Raw genomic sequence first — 19,867 nt, forward strand, 5'->3', positions numbered from 1 at the left:
CAACTAGGATTCAAAACTCCTTCTGGAAAGCAACTCTAATATTGAAGTTACCATGGCAGTTTGCCACACCCAATGTGTTTTCAGTTCACTGCTTTTAAAGAAGAACAGAGAGAACAGGGAAACACTGTGTTTTTCTTCTGCAGTCCGAACCAACAACCGAAACTGAAACCCAAAACACTAAAACCCCCTCTCACCTGACAGCCACAGCCCAGCTCCACCCACAAATGACATCACTGAAGCCGTCTACAAGCCATGTGGTCAAACAAAATCTTTCTTAAAGGGACACTCACATGGCACTAAGCATTTGGTCACCTGCTCTAACAGCTCTTAAAGTGGCTTGATATGATGATCTATCTGTGACTTGCCTTTGCCATAATAAATGGGCCATATAAATTCAAGTGCTGTTTTCAAAATTATGCATGTGGTGAATTATAAACAACCGCATATATAATGATGTTTTAGAATATCGTCATGTCACATCTTAGCATGTTTTCTGCTTCTTCCTTCGTGTCTTGGAGGTTCTTGGCTCTTTTCTGCTTTAGAGTACATCCAGAGAGAGATAGGGTGCAGACTTTTGGAAGATCTAATTCAAGAGCGGACTATATGGTTAATGGAAGAGTCCTGGGGAAAATTGATGTACAGAGAGATCTGGGAGTTCAGGTCCATTGTACCCTGAAGGTGGCAACGCAGGTCGATAGAGTGGTCAAGAAGGCATACAGCATGCTTGCCTTCATCGGACAGAGTATTGAGTACAAAAGTCGGCAGGTCATGTTACAGTTGTATATGACTTTGGTTAGGCCACATTTGGAATACTGCATGCAGTTCTGGTCGCCACATTACCAGAAGGATGTGGATGCTTTAGAGAGGGTGCAGAGGAGATTCACCAGGACGTTGTCTGGTATGGAGGGTGCTAGCTATGAAGAAAGGTTGAGTAGATTAGGGTTGTTTTCGTTGGAAAGACGGAGGTTGAGGGGGGTCCTGATTGAGGTCTACAAAATTATGAGAGGTATGGACAGGGTGGATAGCAACAAGCTTTTTCCAAGAGAGGGGGTGTCAATTACAAGGGGTCACGATTTCAAGGTGTGTGGGGGAAAGTTTAAGGGAGATGTACGTGGAAAGTTTTTTACGCAGAGGGTGGGGGGGTGCCTGGAACGCTTTGCCAGCGGTGGTGGTAGAGGCGGGCACAAGAACATCATTTAAGATGCATCTGGACAGATATATGAACGGGCGGGGAACAGAGGGAAGTAGATCCTTGGAAAATAGGCAACAGGTTTAGATAAAGGATCTGGATCGGTGCAGGCTGGGAGGGCCGAAGGGCCTGTTCCTGCGCTGTAATTTTCTTTGTTCTTTGACTGAGTTGATAAGGAAACATTCCGCTCGGCTCTGGAACCTGGGTCTGTATATAACTGAGAAAGATGACAGTCTTCTCTCCTTCGTGATTACCTATTCTTTTGAATCTGGGCATTGCTAGGCCAATTCCTATTCCAATAATTCCCCACTGAACTGCCACTATTTAGTACTAATTTTACAGAGAGAGACCTGTCCTATGGATGCTGGAAGAAATTGATAATGCTGCTATGGTATGGAAGAGGGGATTTGGGCTGATAGTGAGGCACATTGAAATGAAAATGAAAATCGCTTATTGTCACGAGTAGGCTTCAATGAAGTTACTGTGAAAAGCCCCTAGTCGCCACATTCCGGCGCCTGTCCGGGGAGGCTTGGCACAGCGGCCAAGCATCTGGCATCGGGGAATGCTGACACTGAGAGAGTTAGAGAATAAAGGGACCGCCATTAAATCGGTGCCACAATCTGATTGAGTTTTTACATTTTTCCGCCAGGAAGTGCAGTGACATGTGGACAGGGGTCAACTCAAGCCCACAGCCCAGATGCTTCGACACTGTGCCAGGAATCTGCCTCCCCAGAGCTGAGAGGCCAGTTTTCTAACCAACATGTTACTTTGTGATTTCTCTCTTTCTCACCTCTTTTTGACGTTGTCCTATGATCCTTGGACTTTCCCCTGGAGCCTCTCAGTCAGAAGAAAGCAAAAATCCCCTGGCATCAATTTGCAAATAGTTAAGATGCTTGGGACCATTTGGGGGTAGTTTGGAAACCATAATTGGTCCCTTACAGAGGAAATTCATTATTTTTATTTATTCTGTGGGATTTAAATTCCGTCTAGCTGTATAACACTTGCCAGAATAAGTAGCTGGTCAAATTCCCACAGAAATTAACACACAGTACAAGCTTGTTTCACTCAATGATTACTTTGCATCACCATAGGCACAGTTCCAACTTTTACAGGTGTCATTTCCAAGCAATGTTCGCACAATATGAACAGCAAAAAAGACTTTGGATGCTTTAGGAAGCTGCTGATGTTTCCATTTGGTGCACATGGAGAGGACCCCTGGCTGAGACGCAACTGAGACACAGAGAAGTGACAGTGACTTGGCATGCCAGTGAAAGCACACAATGAGTCTGAACACTTTCCTTTGACTCAAGGCTCAATACTACACACTTCTGACTTTTAAAAATTATCGGTGCTGATGAAATGAAAATCGCTTATTGTCACGAGTAGACTTCAGTGAAGTTACTGTGAAAAGCCCCTAGTCGCCACATTCCGGCGCCTGTCCGGGGAGGCTGGTACGGGAATCGAACCGTGCTGCTGGCCTGCTTGGTCTGCTTTAAAAGCCAGCGATTTAGCTGAGTGAGCTAAACCAGCCCCTGATGGATTCCCGCAACAGATCTGAAGGCAGATTCGCCAAAAAAATTCCAATTGAAAGCAAATCATTGCGCAGCGTGGCAGCCAGTTATACAGGAAAACCCATACCTGAGCAAAGCTGAGGTTGTCAAATGCACCACACTGTCACTCGGGCAGCCTTTGAAAGTTTGTTCAAGCGTTTCGTAGCAAACTGCACCTCCGTTTATTTCTGCTGAAGTTACTGATTCATGCTGGGTGACAGCAGGGCCGGCTCAAGGTACCGGCAACTCGGGCAGTCGCCCGGGGCGCCATGTGCTAGGGGGCGCCATCATGAGACAAAAACCTAACTTGTTTGAAGAGAAAAGGAACCAGAAGAAGGAAAGAGAGAGAGAGACTAAACAAATTGTGAGTTAAGCCCTCATAATCTTAGTTTAGGCTACAATAAGCTGAACAGCCACAGGTGGGCTGTAAGCAAACTTTAGGAGAATAATGCCTCACACTCTGAGACTGGCTCGGAATTTTTCCTCCTCGGAGCGCTGCAGTTTCTGAGCTGCTATTTAGCCCCCTTGGAATGCGCAGCTTAGGTCAGCGAGAGTCAGGTATTTCAGATTAACTGGGTCTAATTGCAAGCTTCCCGAAATTTCATTATACTTCTGGTGCTCTCGAAGTGTTGTTTAAAAAAACACACACGCACAAGGAAGGCAGATTTTGCCGCCGTAAATAGCATTGGAGGGAGTTTCTGGGCACTCCTTGCCGAGTTAACCTTGATTAAAAAGATGTGGGTTGTATGCTGCCAAACCCTTTGCACTTCTCTCTAAGTGGCAATGAAGAAGCAGACAATTGGCGTCTGAGGTCTTGAATCTAAAAAGAGGTAGGTCACGGTTCTTGGCTATTTGTTCTCTTTAATTTTTCTCTTATGAACCAATATCTGGTGTCATGTTTTGCAAGTAAATTCTCACAAGTATTCACTCTTGAAAATTACTGCTGGAGAGGTAATATTGTACCTGGGCAGCTCCTGCTGCGATGTCAGGGGCCAAATTATATTTAAAAATTATACTTGTAAGGGCGCCGAAGTTCAGCTTGCCCGGGGCGCCAGCAACCCTAGGGCCGTTTCTGGGTGACAGGTCCAGCAGGGGCAGAAGCTGCTGCCGGCACCCTCAGCAAAAGAGTCAGTCTTTCTTCAATGGCCTGAACAATTAGGATCAAAAAGAAGAAACTTTGCAATTAGGCAGCACCCGTCTGGATCTCAGGATGTTATAACGTGCATTGGACTCCGGGACACTCATGTGATGCAGTCACTGTTGTAATGTAGGAAATACAACAGTTTATCTCCAGGCAAATCCCTCACACAGCAACGCAAGGATGACCCGCCCCCCCTATTTTTATAGTGATGTTGCTTGAGGGATAATTGAGTGTTGACCAGGATGTTGGAGAGAACTCCCCTAGTCTTCTTCAAAATAGTGTAAGCTGTCCGCCTGAGAGAGCGGTGGGGGCTCAGTTTCACATATTCAGAAGGCTCTTTGCCCATGAGGTGATATTCTCCCCCACCCACCCCCACGCCGGGTGGGAGAATCGCCGGGGCGCCGCGCGAGTCACGACATGCCGCCCCGACACCCGCACGCGATTCTCCCACCCCCCCAGAAATCAGCGCCGCGAGAATCGCGCCGGGCCGCTCGGAGAATCGTCGCAAACACGAGCGGCGATTCTTGGCCCGGATAGGCCAAGCGGCCGCCGAAAAAAATGACAGTCCCGCCGGCGCCGTTCACCCCTGGTCGCTGCCGGCGGGAACTGTGCTGGAACGCTGGGGGGGCGGCCTGTTGGAGGGGGGGTTCTCCGACGGGGTCTGGCCCGCGATCGGAGCCCACCGATTGGTGGGCTGGCCTCTCTCTCCCCCCCCCCCCCCCCCCCCTCGGGCCTACCCTCATTTCGCGGCCGGTCCCAGAACCAGGGCACCATGTTGGTGAGGGGCCGGCGTGCGTGAGAAGTTCCCCGCGCCTGTGCAGGATGGCGGGCACTTAGTCCCGGGAATGGAGAATCCCGCCCCATATGTCTAGAAAACAAGCTAGATGAACTTAAAGCCAGTCTCACTTTTCAAAGAGAACTGAGGGCCCGCTGTGCTCTCTTTCACAGAGACATGGCTCACTCCTTCTTCACCGGACTGTGCCCTACAACCAGAGGGATTCTCAATCCACCGAATGGACCGTACGGCAGGCCTCAGGCAAGGTTAGGGGAGGTGGGGTCTACCTTCTAATCAACACCTCCTGGTGCCTAGATGTAGCAACACTGGCGAGTTTCTGCTCCCCGGACCTAGAATACCTGATACTAAAATGCCGCCCCTTCTACCTTCTGCGGGAGTTCAGCTCTATTATCCTGACGGCAGTTTACATCCCACCCCATGCGATCGTGAAAATCGCACTGGACGAAATATTCACCACCACAAATAGCCTTGAAACAAAACATCCCGAGGCCTTGTTCATTGTAGCTACGGACTTCAATCAGGCCAAGCTCAAGCGCGTACTACCAAGTTACCACCAACACGTCACCTGTTCCACCAGAGGCCCAAACATCCTGGACCACTGCTACACAAATATCAAACATGCCTCTCGCTCTATCGCCCGCCCACACTTTGGCAAATCTGACCACAAGGCTGTGCTCCTGCTCCCGGCTTATAAACAAAAACTGAAGCGGGAGAATCCGTCAAAGAAAGTTGTGCATTGTTGGTCTGAGGAATCGGGTGATCTCCCAGGCGACTACTTAGAGTCAGTGGACTGGTTAGTATTTAAAACCTCTGAACGAGTACGCCACTACAGTAACTGACTTCATTAGTAAGTGTGTAGAAGACTGTGTGCCAAAGAAGCAAATCCGCATGTTTCCCATCCAGAAACCCTGGATGAACAGGGATATCCACAGCTTGCTGAAGTCTAGGTCTGAGGCGTTCATGTCAGGTGATCCTGACCTATACACGAAAAACAGATATGGGGCGGAATTCTCTCCCCCCCGCTGCAGGGTCAGGGAATCACCTGGGGCCGGCGTAAATCCCGCATGATCGGCGGGAACGGAAATCATGCCCTGCTGATCGGCGGGCCCCCCGCGGTGATTCTCCGGCCCGCGATGGGCCGAAGTCCCGCCGCTGTAAGGCTTCTCCCGCCGAAGTGGTTTAAACCACCTCTGTGCCGGCAGGACTGGCGGCGCGAGCGGGCCCCCGGGGTCCTGGAGGGGGCGCGGGGCGATCGGTCCCCGGGGGGTGCCCCTATGGTGGCCAGGCCCGCGATCGGGGCCCACCGATCGGTGGGCGGGCCAGTGCTGTGGGGGCACTCTTTTTCTTCCGCTGCCGCCACGGCCTCCACCATGGCGGAGGCGGAAGAGACCCCCTCCACCACGCATGCACCGGTGGTGACGTCAGCGGCCGCTGACGCTCCGGCGCATGCGCGGACTCACGCCGACCGGCGAAGGCCTTTCGGCCAGTCCCGACGCCGGCTGGCGTAGCGCAACGGCCATTGGCGCCAGTCGGCGGAGCGGGAGCCGCTGCGGCGCAGGTCTAGCCCCTAAACGTGCGGAGAATTTCGCACCTTTGGGGAGGCCCGACGCCGGAGTGGTTGGCGCCACTCCGCTACGCCGGGGCCCCCCGCTCTGCCGGGTAGAGAGAATTTCTCCCATGATCTAAAGAAATCCATCAAAGATGCCAAAAGGCAGTACTGGACCAAGCTCAAGTTCCAGGCTAGCCACACGGACCCCTGCCGACTATGGCAAGGTCTGCAACACATAACTGGCGACATGATGAATGCATGTAAAATCGCAAGCTCTAATACACCCCTCCCTGATGAGCTCAACGCATCGTATGCATGATTTGAGCAAGAGGTCAGCGAGAGCGAGCCCTCCACCCCAGAAGCTGCGGATGAACTTGTATCTGAGATCACCACTGCAGACGCCAGAGCAGCCTTCTCGAAGGTCAACCCACGGAAAGCCACTGGCCCGGATGGGGTACCCGGATGAGCACTCAGGTCTTGCGCGGATCAGCTGGTGGGGGTATTCGCAGACATCTTCAACCTCTCTTTACAACAATCTGAGGTCCCTAACTGCTTGAAGAAAACGATCATCATCTTTGCACCAAAAAAAAGCCAAGCAGCGTGTCTTAATGACTATCATCCAGTGGCTCTGATATCCATCATCATGAAGCGCTTCGAAAGGTTAGTCATGGGACGAATCAACTCCAGCCTCCCGGATTGCCTTGATCCACTACAGTTCGCCTACCGCTGGAACAGGTCCACAGAAGACGCCATCTCCATGGCCCTGCACTCTACCCTGGAACACCTAGATAACAAAGACACCTATGTCAGACTCCAATTTATCGACTACAGCTCAGCCTTCAACACCATCATTCCTCCGAAACTGATCTCCAAACTCCGTGGCCTTGGCCTCGGCTCCTCCCTCTGCGACTGGATCCTGAACTTTCTAACCCACAGGCCACAATCAGTAAAGATAGGCAACAACACCTCCTCCATGATCATCCTCAACACCTGTGCCCCACAAGGCTATGTCCTCAGCCCCTACTATACTCCTTATACACCTATGACTGTGTGGCCAAATTCCCCTCCAACTCGATTTTCAAATTTGCTGATGACACCACCGCAGTGGGTCGGATTTCAAACAATGACAAGACAGAGTATAGGAATGAGAGAGAATCTGGTGAACTGGTGCGATGACAATAATCTCTCCCTCAATGTCAACAAAATGAAGGAGATTGTCAGCCACGTCAGGAAGTGTAGTGGAGAACATGCCCCTGTCTACATTAATGGGAACAAAGTAGAAAGGGTCGAGAGCTTCAAGTTTTTAGGTGTACAGATCACCAACAACCTGTCCTGTTCCCCCAATGCCGACACAATAGTTAAGAAAGTCCACCAATGACTCTACTTTCTCAGAAGACTAAGGAAATTTGGCATGTCAGCTACGACTCTCATCAACTTCTCCAGATGCACCATTGAAAGCATTCTTTCTGGTTGTATCACGGCTTGGTATGAAGCCTGCTCTGCCCAAGACCGCAGGAAACTACAAAAGGTCGTGAATGTAGCCCAGTCCAGCACGCAAACCAGCCTCCCATCCATTGACTCTATCTATAATTCCCGCTGCCTCAGAAAGGCAGCCAGCAAAATTAAGGACCTACGCACCCCGGATATACTCTCTTCCACCTTCTGCCATCAGGAAAAATATACCAAAGTTTGAGGTCACGTACCAACCGACTCAAGAACAGCTTCTTCCCTGCTGCCATCAGACTTTTGAATGGACCTACCTCGTATTAAGTTGATCTTTTCTCTACACCTTGCTATAACTGTAACATTATCTTCTGCAGTCTCTCCTTCCTTCCCTATGTACGCTATGCATTGTTTGTGCAGCATGCAAGAAACAATACTTTTCACTGTAAACTAATACATGTGTGAGATACCCTCAATTACGACACAGGAGAGAAGATAGGTAATTCAAAGGCTTTAATCATCTGAGAACTGAACAGCAGCCGAGAAGTGTGCTCATCACATGCTGCCGAGTGAGCCTCATCTTATATACCGTTTCCTAGGGGCGGAGCCAGAGGCGAAGTCCCCCAGGGTTCCAAGCCCGGTCTTAAAGGGCCAATGCATTAAAGGTAAGGTACCATTACAGCAGCTACTGATAACATTCATCACAATAATCAATCAAATCAAATCACTTTCTCGCATTCAGAGGCTTTGAAGGGGAGAATGAATCCTATCTGATTTTATGAGTGCTGAGGAAGTGTAGCCGCATTAAGCCTAGCCTCAGTGGGCATTAATCAATCGAACATCTGGCTGAGATTCAAAACTGGACCCTTCCTGTTCTAATAATAATCTTTATTGTCACAAATAGGCTTACATTAACACTGCAATTAAGTTATTGTGAAAAGCCTCTCGACGCCAAATTCCAGCGCCTGTTCGGGTACACAGAGGGAGAATTCAGAATGGCCAATTCACCGAACAGCGCATCTTCCGGGACTTGTGGGAGGAAACCGGAGCACGTGGAGGAAACCCACGCAGACATGGGGAGAACATGCAGACTCCGCACAGACAGTGACCCAGAGCCGGAAATCGAACCCGAGACCCTGGCGCTGCGAAGCAACAGTGCTAACCACTGTGCTACCATGAGCCGAAAGGCTCATTTCCACACTGGGCATGAGCATATAGGTGAACAGCAGTATTCTCAATGTTATTTTTGGAACTATTGTCCAACCGATGATACTATAATACCTCGAGCAGAAACTTGGCCGACACTGGGATTCCTCAGCAGATAAACACACCAAATTAATGGCTTGTGTTTTCAGAAAACCTCTAATTGCATTGATCTGCATCTCGACATGAATATGACTGGTTTATCACCAAGTGTGAGTCTTTGATGGTAATTCATAGATAAATAGAGCCCAGCTAGAAATCATCAGTTCTGAACCCATTCAATAATTAACATAGGACTTAATTAAACTGCAACAAAGCAACCAACCAGCTCGTATAATTTTCGCACAACTCGCTAAAATCTACAATATGCAAGATTTTAATGTGCAAGAAAGTCTTGCATTTATATTTTGCCTTTCAAGATATCAGTGTCCAAGTCCTTGGCAGTCGGTTAAGTACTTTTTGAAGTGTAATCATTGTTGTAATAAGAAACGTTATAGCCACGACAATGTCCAACAAACAGTAATGTGATAAAAGCAGTCTGCGACAAGATGCAGCAACACCAGGACAATATAAGAAGTTTTGCTACATCAGGTTAAAGCCCAACAGGTTTGTTTGGAATCACTAGCTTTCGGAGCACAGCTCCTTCATCATGATGAAGAAGCCTACAAGGGGGCAGCATGGTATCAGCTCCTTCATCATGATGAAGGAACCTACAAGGGGGCAGCATGGTAGCATAGTGGTTAGCATCAATGCTTCACAGCTCCAGGGTCCCAGGTTCGGTTCCCGGCTGGGTCACTGTCTGTGCGGAGTCTGCACGTCCTCCCCGTGTGTGCGTGGGTTTCCTCCGGGTGCTCCGGTTTCCTCCCACAGTCCAAAGATGTGCGGGGTTAGGTGGATTGGCAATGCTAAATTGCCCGTAGTGTCCTAAAAAGTAAGGTTAAGGGGGAGTTGTTGGGTTACGGGTATAGGGTAGATACGTGAGTTTGAGTAGGGTGATCATTGCTCGGCACAACATCGAGGGCTGAAGGGCCTGTACTGTTCTAAATTCTAAATTCTAAAGCTGCGCACCGAAAGCTAGTGATTCCAAAGAAATCTGTTGGACTTTAACCTGGTGTTGTAAGGCTTGTTACTGTGCCCACCCCAGTCCAACCCCGGCCTCTCCACACTTGACAATATTCAGGCTTGGGCTGAAAAGTGGCAAGTAACATTCACCCTACAAAAGTTTCAAGCAAAGACTGTTTCCAAAAGAGAGAATTCCACCACCTGCATTACACATTCAATGGCGTAACCATCACTGAATTCTCCAGGGTGAACATCCTGGGGAGTTACCATTGGCCAGAACCTAAACTGAACTAGCCATGTAAATACTGTGGCAACAAGAGCAAGTCAAAGGCTGGAATTCTGCAGTGAATAACTTATTTCCTGACTCCACAAAACCTGTCCACCATCTACAAGGCACAAATCAGGAGTGTGATTGAATGCTCTCCCTTTGCGTGGGTGAGTGCCGTTCTAACAACACGGAAGAAGCTCGACACCCTCCAGGACAAAGCAACCTGTTTGATTGGCACCTCATCCACCACCTTAAACAAGCGACACACAGTGACAGCGGTGTGCACCATCTATAAGATGCGCTGCAGCAACTCACCAAAACACCTTATCTGCGACCTCTGCCACCTAGTAGGAAAAGGGCAGAAGATTTATGGAACACCACGACCAACAAGCTCCCCCCTAAGCCACAAACACATCCTGACTTGGAACTATATTACCATTTCTTCACTGACGCTGGGTCGAAACTCTGGAACTCTGGAACTCCCCTCCTAAGAGCACTGTGGGTGTACCTACACCATTGGTACTGGAATGGCTCTCAAAGACAGCTCGCTACCACCTTCTCAATGGCAATTAGGGTTAGGAAATCAACATTAACCTAGGTTAGCAATGCCCACATTCTCTGAATAAATAAACAAAACAGGTGGATTATTTGTTTTAATGATGTCAATTGAGGGATAATTACTGGCCAGGACACTGGGGCGAAGTAGCCTGCTCTTCTTTGCAAGTGTCCTGGAATCTTGCTCACCAACCAGAGAGGGTAAATGGATCTTAATTTTACTTTACCTGAAAGCCGGCACCTGTCACATTACCGCACTTCCCCTGTACTGAACTGGCCTAGAATTTGTATCCAAGCATCTGGAGTGGAATTTAGTGCCCTCTCAGAGGTAAGGGTGCTTCCACTTGCACCATGGCTGAAACACATCAATCATCTGCCTCCCACGTTAAAAATGAGAGAACTACGAGGAGGTAATTAGAATCACCTAATACTCCATTGCTGGCTCCTAGAGCTTGCCTAATTAGTTTACGGAGTGGGGGGAAATGACCCCCCCCCCCCCCCCCCGAGTCTGTTTATAGAATGATACAGCACTAAGGGGACCATGGAGCGCAGCTTGTCCATCTCTGATTGCCCTTAAGTGACTTGCTCGGTTGTTTCCAGTTAAGTATTTTTTTTTCAAGACTGAGGTGTAGAATGGGATTCTCTGCCCTCCGACAGCGGGAGGCGGCCTTTGGGTTGCCCTGGTCCCGCCACTATCAATGGAATTTCCCATTGATTCCACTGCATGCTGTGAGGAAACCCACGGTTGGTGTACCCGTTGGCTGCACCAGAGGACCCGCCAATGTGAAGAGCAGGAAAACCTCGCCCATAGACTCAGTTTGCCCCTGGGGAGGGCAAATAATTTACTTTTAGCCAAATTGTGCTGGCAGGAAGGATACGACCTTCAGACACAATTGCCTCAGAGGCATTTTGGATTCATTAATTATTACTGAGTGACATTAAGGAGGACGACAATGCACTGGGCGCTCAAATAGGAGGAAATAAGTCACAATCGTCAGAAAAACCCACATTGCTGTGGGTCTGGAGTCACATGTCGGCTGGATCGGATAGTAATGGCAAAATACTTTCCCTGAAATGAGACAATTTTATATTCCAGATTTATTCAATGAATTCAAATCCCACCAGCTGGCATGTGAACCCATATCCACAGAGGATTAGTCCAGGTCTCTGGATTAGCAGCCCAAGTGGTATTACTTCTTCGCCATCATCTCAGCCTACTTTTCAGCTATATATCTAATTCTCTTTTGGAAGTTATTGTTGAACCAGCTTCCACTGACCTGCAAGCAGTGCATTCTAGATCACAACAATTCGCTGTGTAAAAAACTCTCCTTATCACCCCGAGTTCTTTTGCCATTTATCTTCTATTATCTTTGTGTCTGACACACGCACAGACTTTAATAAGGAGATGGGGTGGCCACGCCGAGTAAAATATGAAACAAGGTTGTATTTACACAAATAATATGCACACTACCCGGTGGATTCCAACCGGGTTCCTTCTCAGGTCGGTGCCTTAGTGGCTGGCCTTATATGCAGAGGTTAATAGAGACCCCGCCCCTAGTGGGGGGGCATGTACTTCGCAAGGAGCACGGGGAAGACAAGCATTCCCATTCCATGCAGGATATTACACAAACGATTGAAGTGTTGGGCAGTGTAGACTTGTGAAGCTAACATATGCCACCAACATTGAAGAAGGTTCAACACTATTTTATTAACTACTTATAAAATAATAGACATACGAGAACTGTGGGTTTAAACGAGGCTAGTTTAACTGGAGACCTGTGCCTGTCCGAACCAGTTGAATCTCTCAGCATGTGGTTACAGTCTGTACTAAACTTGATGAGCTCTTGTTCTTCTGAGAGGCAGCATCCAGAATGAGCGGGAAAAGTGTTGCCCTCTGTCTTTATAGTGCGTGTGTTCTAATTGGTGATTGGCTGTGGCGTTTGTGCATGTTGATTGGTCCTAGTGTACATCCATCAGTATATGACTGCACCATGATATGCTGGTGTATATTATGACAACGATTATCAATTAAAATGCTGCAGAAGGGCCAATGTAGACATCACTGCTGCTAATCAATCAATTTAAGGAGCCAAAATCAACTTAAAGGACCCAAAATCCTAACTGGTGCATCCTCTGGATGAATAATCAGCAGAAGGCAACAAGTATAAGTCTCAGGAATGGGAAGTCAGAGGATGATTCCAACTCACCCGGTGTAAACAGCTGCTGAAAATTGGTCAGAAACACAATGCTTTAGACTTTTAAAAATTCTAATGTCAGTAAATGGTTGGGTATTTTTTTGACTAAGTCAGAGAATTGTCTCTTTAGCTGTTGACTTCTTTCAATCCATCCATTTGAACCTCCGGTGAATTGTCGTCCTACTTAATGTCACCCACTAATAATGAATGAATCCAAAATGTCTCTGTGGCAATTGTATCTGAAGGTTATGACAAATCCTTCCTGCCAACAAGATTCTGCTCCGAGTAAATTACTTGCAGCACACACGGGCAAACTGAATTCATCTCTCGGTCTTGAAGGAAAAGCATCATCAAGCATAAGGTATGACATTCAGAGGTAGGAACTTTAGTGTAGTTAGGAATGATCTTTGAAATGATGAGTTCTTAAATAAATGTGCAAATATAGAACACTAACAATGTACATTTATATAGCGCCTTCAGCTCAGTTGGCTGGACTGCTGGTTTGTGATAGAGCAAGATCAATTCCCGTACTGGCTGAGGTTATTCATGAAGACCTCGCCTACTCAACCTTGCCCCTCGCCTGAGGTGTGGTGATCCTCAGGTTAAATCACCACCAGTCAACCTATGGTCATCTGGGACTATGGCTGACTAACAAAGTTAATGCCAAGTTACCTAGCAGATGTGACCAACAACATCCTTACTGGGACAAGCTCAAATCGATGGAGGGTGGGAGGTGAAAGATCGGCAAGGGGGACATTGGAATCGTTGGATCTGGAGTTAACAAAAACAGGGATGAGTGTCTGAGTGACAGGTTGGCTAGGGCAGGGTGGATTTGGGAGTTTGTGAAGCAGACGAATATATGTGACCTCAGTGACAGAGGGGTTATGGAGTCAGCAGCGCAGCTCAGGGTCAAATAAGGTGTTGAGGCTTAAAGTACTTTTAAAACATAGGTTTATTTTATACACCCAAGGCTAAATCCAGGTCAGTTAACGCTTCAATTTCATGAGCCCTGTGGCTTCAAACTATAGGCAGCTGTGTCCAAGTTGGGAAGGATTGAAAGAATAACATTCAATGCCGTTTTTCTTGCATTTATTGCCAAAGCAATTTTATACGGCAACATTTAATTGGTGTCTCACGTTGCTATGGCACCACTTCCCCTGAGGGGTCTCTTGGCCCCTGCAGTTCGCGCAGCTCAATTGTTGCAAGTGTTCGGGCCAACTGAAGACAAAGTTTTTCCAGCAGAGAGGAAAATTTTCATTAGAGAACGGATCCCCAGCACAGAGGAAATTCCCCAGTGGCACAATGGTTAGCACTGCTGCCCCACAGCTCGAGGGACCCGGGTTCAATTCCGGTCTCGGGTGACTGTCAGTGTGAAGTTTTATACATTCTCCCCGTGCCTGTGTGGGTTCCCTCCGGGTGCTCCGGTTTTCTCCCACAGTCCAAAGATGTGCAGGTTAGGTGGGGTTACGGAGATAGAGCAGGGGAGTGGGCCTACGTAGGGTGCTCTTTCAGAGGGCCGGTGCAGACTCGATGGGCCAGATGGCCTCCTTCTATACTGTAGGAATTCTATGATTCGAATCCCCAGCGGAGAGGGAAATCCCCAGCTGAGATGGCAATCCCCCAATAGAGAGGAGCTTTAATCAGAGCAGTGAGCTTTAATCTGATCGAAGATTTCAAGATATTAAGGGGAACTGATGGGGTGGACAGAAAGAAGATATTTCCATTAGTTGGGGAATCTAGGACTAGGAACCTGAGCATAAAAATTGGAACCCTAACCTTTCTGGAGTGAAATTAAGAAACAATTTTACAAGCAACGGTTTGGAAGTCTCTTCCGCAAACAGCAATTGATGTAAGATCACATTTTAATTTAAAACCTGAGATTAATAGATTTTTGTTCACAGAAGGTATTAAAGGACATGGCGCAAATGCAGGTATGTAATCGAACATGATCTCATTGAGTTGTCGTAAAGGCTCAAGAATGGGTAGCACGGTGGTACAGTGGTTAGCACTGCTGCCTCACGGCGCTGAGGACCTGGGTTCGAATCCTGGCTCTGGATCACTGCCCATGTGGAGTTTGCACATTCTCCTCATGTCTGCGTGGGTTTTGCCCCCACAACCCAAAGATGTGCAGGTTAGGTGGATTGGCCGCGTTAAATTGCCCCTTAATTGGAAACAAAATAATTGAGTATTCTAAATTTATAATAAAAAAAGAAAAGGCTTGAGAGACTAACTTTAAAAAACATGTAGTTAATGGGATGTGGGCATTGCTGGCACGGTCACCTTTTATTGTCCATCCGTAGTTGCCCTTGAGAAGATGGTGATGAACTGTCTTCTTCAACCGTTGCAGTCCCCGAGGTGTAAGTACCTCCATAGTGCAGTTAGGGACTTCCAGGAAGTTGACCCAGTGAAGAAACAGCGATGTGTTTCCAAATCAGTTGAGTGACTTGGAGGGGAACATCCACATTCCCAGGTAACTGCCCTCGAACGTCTAGATGGTAGTGGCTTGGTGTTTGGAAGGTGCTGTCTGAGAAACTTTGGTGAGTTCCTGCAGGGCATCTAGTGGATGGTACACACGGCTGCCATTGATCATCAGCGATGAAGAGAGTGAATGTTTGTGGATGTGGTGCCAATTAAGCAGAGCTGCTTTGCCCTGGATGGTGTTGAGTTCTTTGAGTATTGTTGGAGCTGCACTCAGCCAGAAAAGTGGAGGGTCTTTGATCACACTCCTGACTTCTGTGTAATCGGTGGACAGGCTTTGAGGAGTCAGGAAGCGAGTTATTCGGGATCCCAAGCCTCGCACCTGCACTTGTAGCCACAGTATTTATGTGGCTAGTCCAGTTCAGTTTCTGGTCAATGGTAACCCCCCAGGATGTAGATGGCCTCCTGTGTTTCATGGAAATACCAGCAGCTGCACGTTGGGCAGAGGTAAAGCCCAATTTCAGACCCATTTTCGGTCAAGAATCTACTTTAAGAAGGCTGCGCTGAATTCCCCACTCTCTCCGATATTTAGGAGACAGATTTACAATCCTAAGATTTGCTTTCCTATAAAAGAAATTTGAGCCGCCATTTCACCAAAAACCTTTTTGGGAGAGTTTAGCGGGCTGTTTCTCGCTGCCTTTTTGGGTGAGTTTAGGGGGCTGTTTCTCGCTGGCTTTTTGGGTGAGTTTAACGGGCTGTTTCTCGCTGCCCTTTTTGGGCCAGTTTAGCCGGCTGTTTCTCGCTGCCTTTTTGGGTGAGTTTAGCCGGCTGTTTCTCACTGGCTTTTTGGGCCAGTTTAGTGGGCTGTTTCTCACTGGCTTTTTGGGTGAGTTTAGCCGGCTGTTTCTCGCTGGCTTTTGGGTGAGTTTAGCGGGCTGTTTCTCGCTGGCTTTTGGGTGAGTTTAGCCGGCTGTTTCTCGCTGCCTTTTTGGGTGAGTTTAGCCGGCTGTTTCTCGCTGGCTTTTGGGTGAGTTTAGCGGGCTGTTTCTCGCTGGCTTTTGGGTGAGTTTAGCCGGCTGTTTCTCGCTGGCTTTTTGGGTGAGTTTAGCGGGCTGTTTCTCGCTGGCTTTTTGGGTGAGTTTAGCGGGCTGTTCCTCGCTGGCTTTTTGGGTGAGTTTAGCCGGCTGTTTCTCGCTGGCTTTTTGGGTGAGTTTAGCCGGCTGTTTCTCACTGCCCTTTTTGGGTTGAGTTTAGCCGGCTGTTTCTCACTGCCCTTTTTGGGTTGAGTTTAGCCGGCTGTTTCTCGCTGCCTTTTTGGGTGAGTTTAGCCGGCTGTTTCTCGCTGCCTTTTTGGGTGAGTTTAGCCGGCTGTTTTTCGCTGCCCTTTTTGGGTGAGTTTAGCCGGCTGTTCCTCGCTGGCTTTTTGGGTGAGTTTAGCCGGCTGTTTCTCGCTGGCTTTTTGGGTGAGTTTAACCGGCTGTTTATTGCTGCCCTTTTTGGGCCAGTTTAGCCGGCTGTTCCTCGCTGGCTTTTTGGGTGAGTTTAGCCGGCTGTTTCTCGCTGCCTTTTTGGATGAGTTAAGCCGGCTGTTTCTCGCTGCCCTTTTTGGGCCAGTTTAGTGGGGCTGTTTCTCGCTGGCTTTTTGGGTTAGTTTAGCCGGCTGTTTCTCGCTGCCCTTTTTGGGCCAGTTTAGCCGGCTGTTTCTCGCTGGCTTTTTGGGTGAGTTTAGCCGGCTGTTTCTCGCTGGCTTTTTGGGTGAGTTTAGCCGGCTGTTTCTCGCTGCCTTTTTGGGTGAGTTTAGCGGCCTGTTTCTCACTGCCTTTTTGGGTGAGTTTAGCCGGCTGTTTCTCGCTGCCTTTTTGGGTGAGTTTAGCCGGCTGTTTCTCGCTGGCTATTTGGGTGAGTTTAGCCGGCTGTTTCTCGCTGCCTTTTTGGGTGAGTTTAGCCGGCTGTTTCACGCTGCCTTTTTGGGTGAGTTTAGCCGGCTGTTTCTCGCTGCCCTTTTTGGGTGAGTTTAGCCGGCTGTTTCTCGCTGCCTTTTTGGGTGAGTTTAGCCGGCTGTTTCTCGCTGGCTTTCTGGGCGTGTTTAGCCGGCTGTTTCTCGCTGCCTTTTTGGGCTAGTTTAGCCGACTGTTTCTCGCTGCCTTTTTGGGCCAGTTTAGCCGGCTGTTTCTCGCTGGCTTTCTGGGCGAGTTTAGCCGGCTGTTTCTCGCTGGCTTTTTGGGTGAGTTTAGCCGACTGTTTCTCGCTGCCTTTTTGGGCCAGTTTAGCCGGCTGTTTCTCGCTGCCTTTTTGGGTGAGTTTAGCGGGCTGTTTCTCGCTGGCTTTCTGGGCGAGTTTAGCCGGCTGTTTCTCGCTGCCTTTTTGGGTGAGTTTAGCGGCCTGTTTCTCACTGCCTTTTTGGGTGAGTTTAGCCGGCTGTTTCTCGCTGCCTTTTTGGGTGAGTTTAGCCGGCTGTTTCTCGCTGGCTATTTGGGTGAGTTTAGCCGGCTGTTTCTCGCTGCCTTTTTGGGTGAGTTTAGCCGGCTGTTTCTCGCTGGCTTTTTAGGCCAGTTTAGCGGGGCTGTTTCTCGCTGCCTTTTTGGGTGAGTTTAGCCGGCTGTTTCTCGCTGCCTTTTTGGGTGAGTTTAGCCGGCTGTTTCTCGCTGGCTTTCTGGGCGAGTTTAGCCGGCTGTTTCTCGCTGCCTTTTTGGGCTAGTTTAGCCGACTGTTTCTCGCTGCCTTTTTGGGTGAGTTTAGCCGGCTGTTTCTCGCTGGCTTTCTGGGCGAGTTTAGCCGGCTGTTTCTCGCTGGCTTTTTGGGTGAGTTTAGCCGACTGTTTCTCGCTGCCTTTTTGGGCCAGTTTAGTCGGCTGTTTCTCGCTGCCTTTTTGGGTGAGTTTAGCGGGCTGTTTCTCGCTGGCTTTCTGGGCGAGTTTAGCCGGCTGTTTCTCGCTGGCTGTTTGGGTGAGTTTAGCCGGCTGTTTCTCGCTGGCTTTTTGGGCCAGTTTAGCAGGTTGTTTCTCGCTGCCCTTTTTGGGTGAGTTTAGCCGGCTGTTTCTCGCTGGCTTTTTGGGCGAGTTTAGCGGGCTGTTTCTCGCTGGCTTTTTGGGTTGAGTTTAGCCGGCAGTTTCTCGCTGCCCTTTTTGGGTAAGTTTAGCCGGCTGTTTCTCGCTGCCCTTTTTGGGTGAGTTTAGCCGGCTGTTTCTCGCTGCCCTTTTTGGGTGAGTTTAGCCGGCTGTTTCTCGCTGGCTTTTTGGGCGAGTTTAGCGGGCTGTTTCTCGCTGGTTTTTTGGGTTGAGTTTAGCCGGCAGTTTCTCGCTGGCTTTTTGGGTGAGTTTAGCCGGTTGTTTCTCGCTGCCTTTTTGGGTGAGTTTAGCGGGGCTGTTTCTCGCTGGCTTTTTGGGTGAGTTTAGCCGGCTGTTTCTCACTGCCTTTTTGGGTGAGTTTAGCCGGCTGTTTCTCGCTGGCTTTTTGGGTGAGTTTAGCCGGCTGTTTCTCGCTGGCTTTTTGGGTGAGTTTAGCCGGCTGTTTCTCGCTGTCCTTTTTGGGTGAGATTAGCCGGCTGTTTCTCGCTGGTTTTTTGGGCGAGTTTAACGGGCTGTTTATCGCTGGCTTTTTGAGTGAGTTTAGCGGGGCTGTTTCTCGCTGGCTTTTTGGGTGAGTTTAACGGGCTGTTTCTCGCTGGCTTTTTGGGTTAGTTTAGCCGGCTGTTTCTCGCTGCCTTTTTGGGTGAGTTTAGCCGGCTGTTTCTCGCTGCCCTTTTTGGGCGAGTTTAGCGGGGCTGTTTCTCGCTGCCCTTTTTGGGTGAGTTTAGCCGGCTGTTTCTCGCTGCCCTTTTTGGGTGAGTTTAGCCGGCTGTTTCTTACTGGCTTTTTGGGTGAGTTTAGCCGGCTGTTTCTTACTGGCTTTTTGGGCCAGTTTAGCCGGCTGTTTCTCGCTGGCTTTTTCGGCCAGTTTAGCCGGCTGTTTCTCACTGGCTTTTTGGGTGAGTTTAGCCGGCTGTTTCTCACTGGCTTTTTGGGTGAGTTTAGCCGGCTGTTTCTCACTGGCTTTTTGGGTGAGTTTAGCCGGCTGTTTCTCGCTGGCTTTTTGGGTGAGTTTAGCCGGCTGTTTCTCCCTGGCTTTTTGTGCGAGTTTAGCGGGGCTGTTTCTCGCTGCCCTTTTTGGGTGAGTTTAGCCGGCTGTTTCTCGCTGCCCTTTTTGGGCGAGTTTAGCGGGGCTGTTTCTCGCTGCCCTTTTTGGGTGAGTTTAGCCGGCTGTTTCTCGCTGCCCTTTTTGGGCGAGTTTAGCGGGGCTGTTTCTCGCTGCCCTTTTTGGGTGAGTTTAGCCGGCTGTTTCTCGCTGCCTTTTTGGGTGAGTTTAGCGGGCTGTTTCTTACTGGCTTTTTGGGTGAGTTTAGCCGGCTGTTTCTCGCTGCCTTTTTGGGTGAGTTTAGCCGGCTGTTTCTCGCTGGCTTTTTGGGCCAGTTTAGCCGGCTGTTTCTCGCTGGCTTTTTGGGTGAGTTTAGCCGGCTGTTT

The 19,867-nt window shown here is 48.9% G+C and overlaps 1 protein-coding gene across 6 annotated transcripts in view; it reads right to left on the reverse strand.

The window, feature by feature from the left end:
* Positions 1-19,867, reverse strand: part of drd2a (dopamine receptor D2a) — a 168,998-nt gene that overhangs the window by 81,172 nt on the left and 67,959 nt on the right. Inside the window, exon 1 of one of the 6 annotated variants that reach the window (XM_038779361.1) lies at positions 2,828-3,512. The exons of the other annotated variants lie outside the window; for them this stretch is intronic. The gene's annotated coding sequence lies outside the window, so the exon portion shown is untranslated. Of the gene's footprint in view, positions 1-2,827; positions 3,513-19,867 lie in introns of those variants that run through there. 6 annotated transcript variants of the gene reach the window in all.

Source organism: Scyliorhinus canicula, chromosome 19 (genome assembly GCF_902713615.1).
Source record: "Scyliorhinus canicula chromosome 19, sScyCan1.1, whole genome shotgun sequence".
In the NCBI taxonomy this organism is placed as follows: Eukaryota; Metazoa; Chordata; class Chondrichthyes; order Carcharhiniformes; family Scyliorhinidae; genus Scyliorhinus; species Scyliorhinus canicula.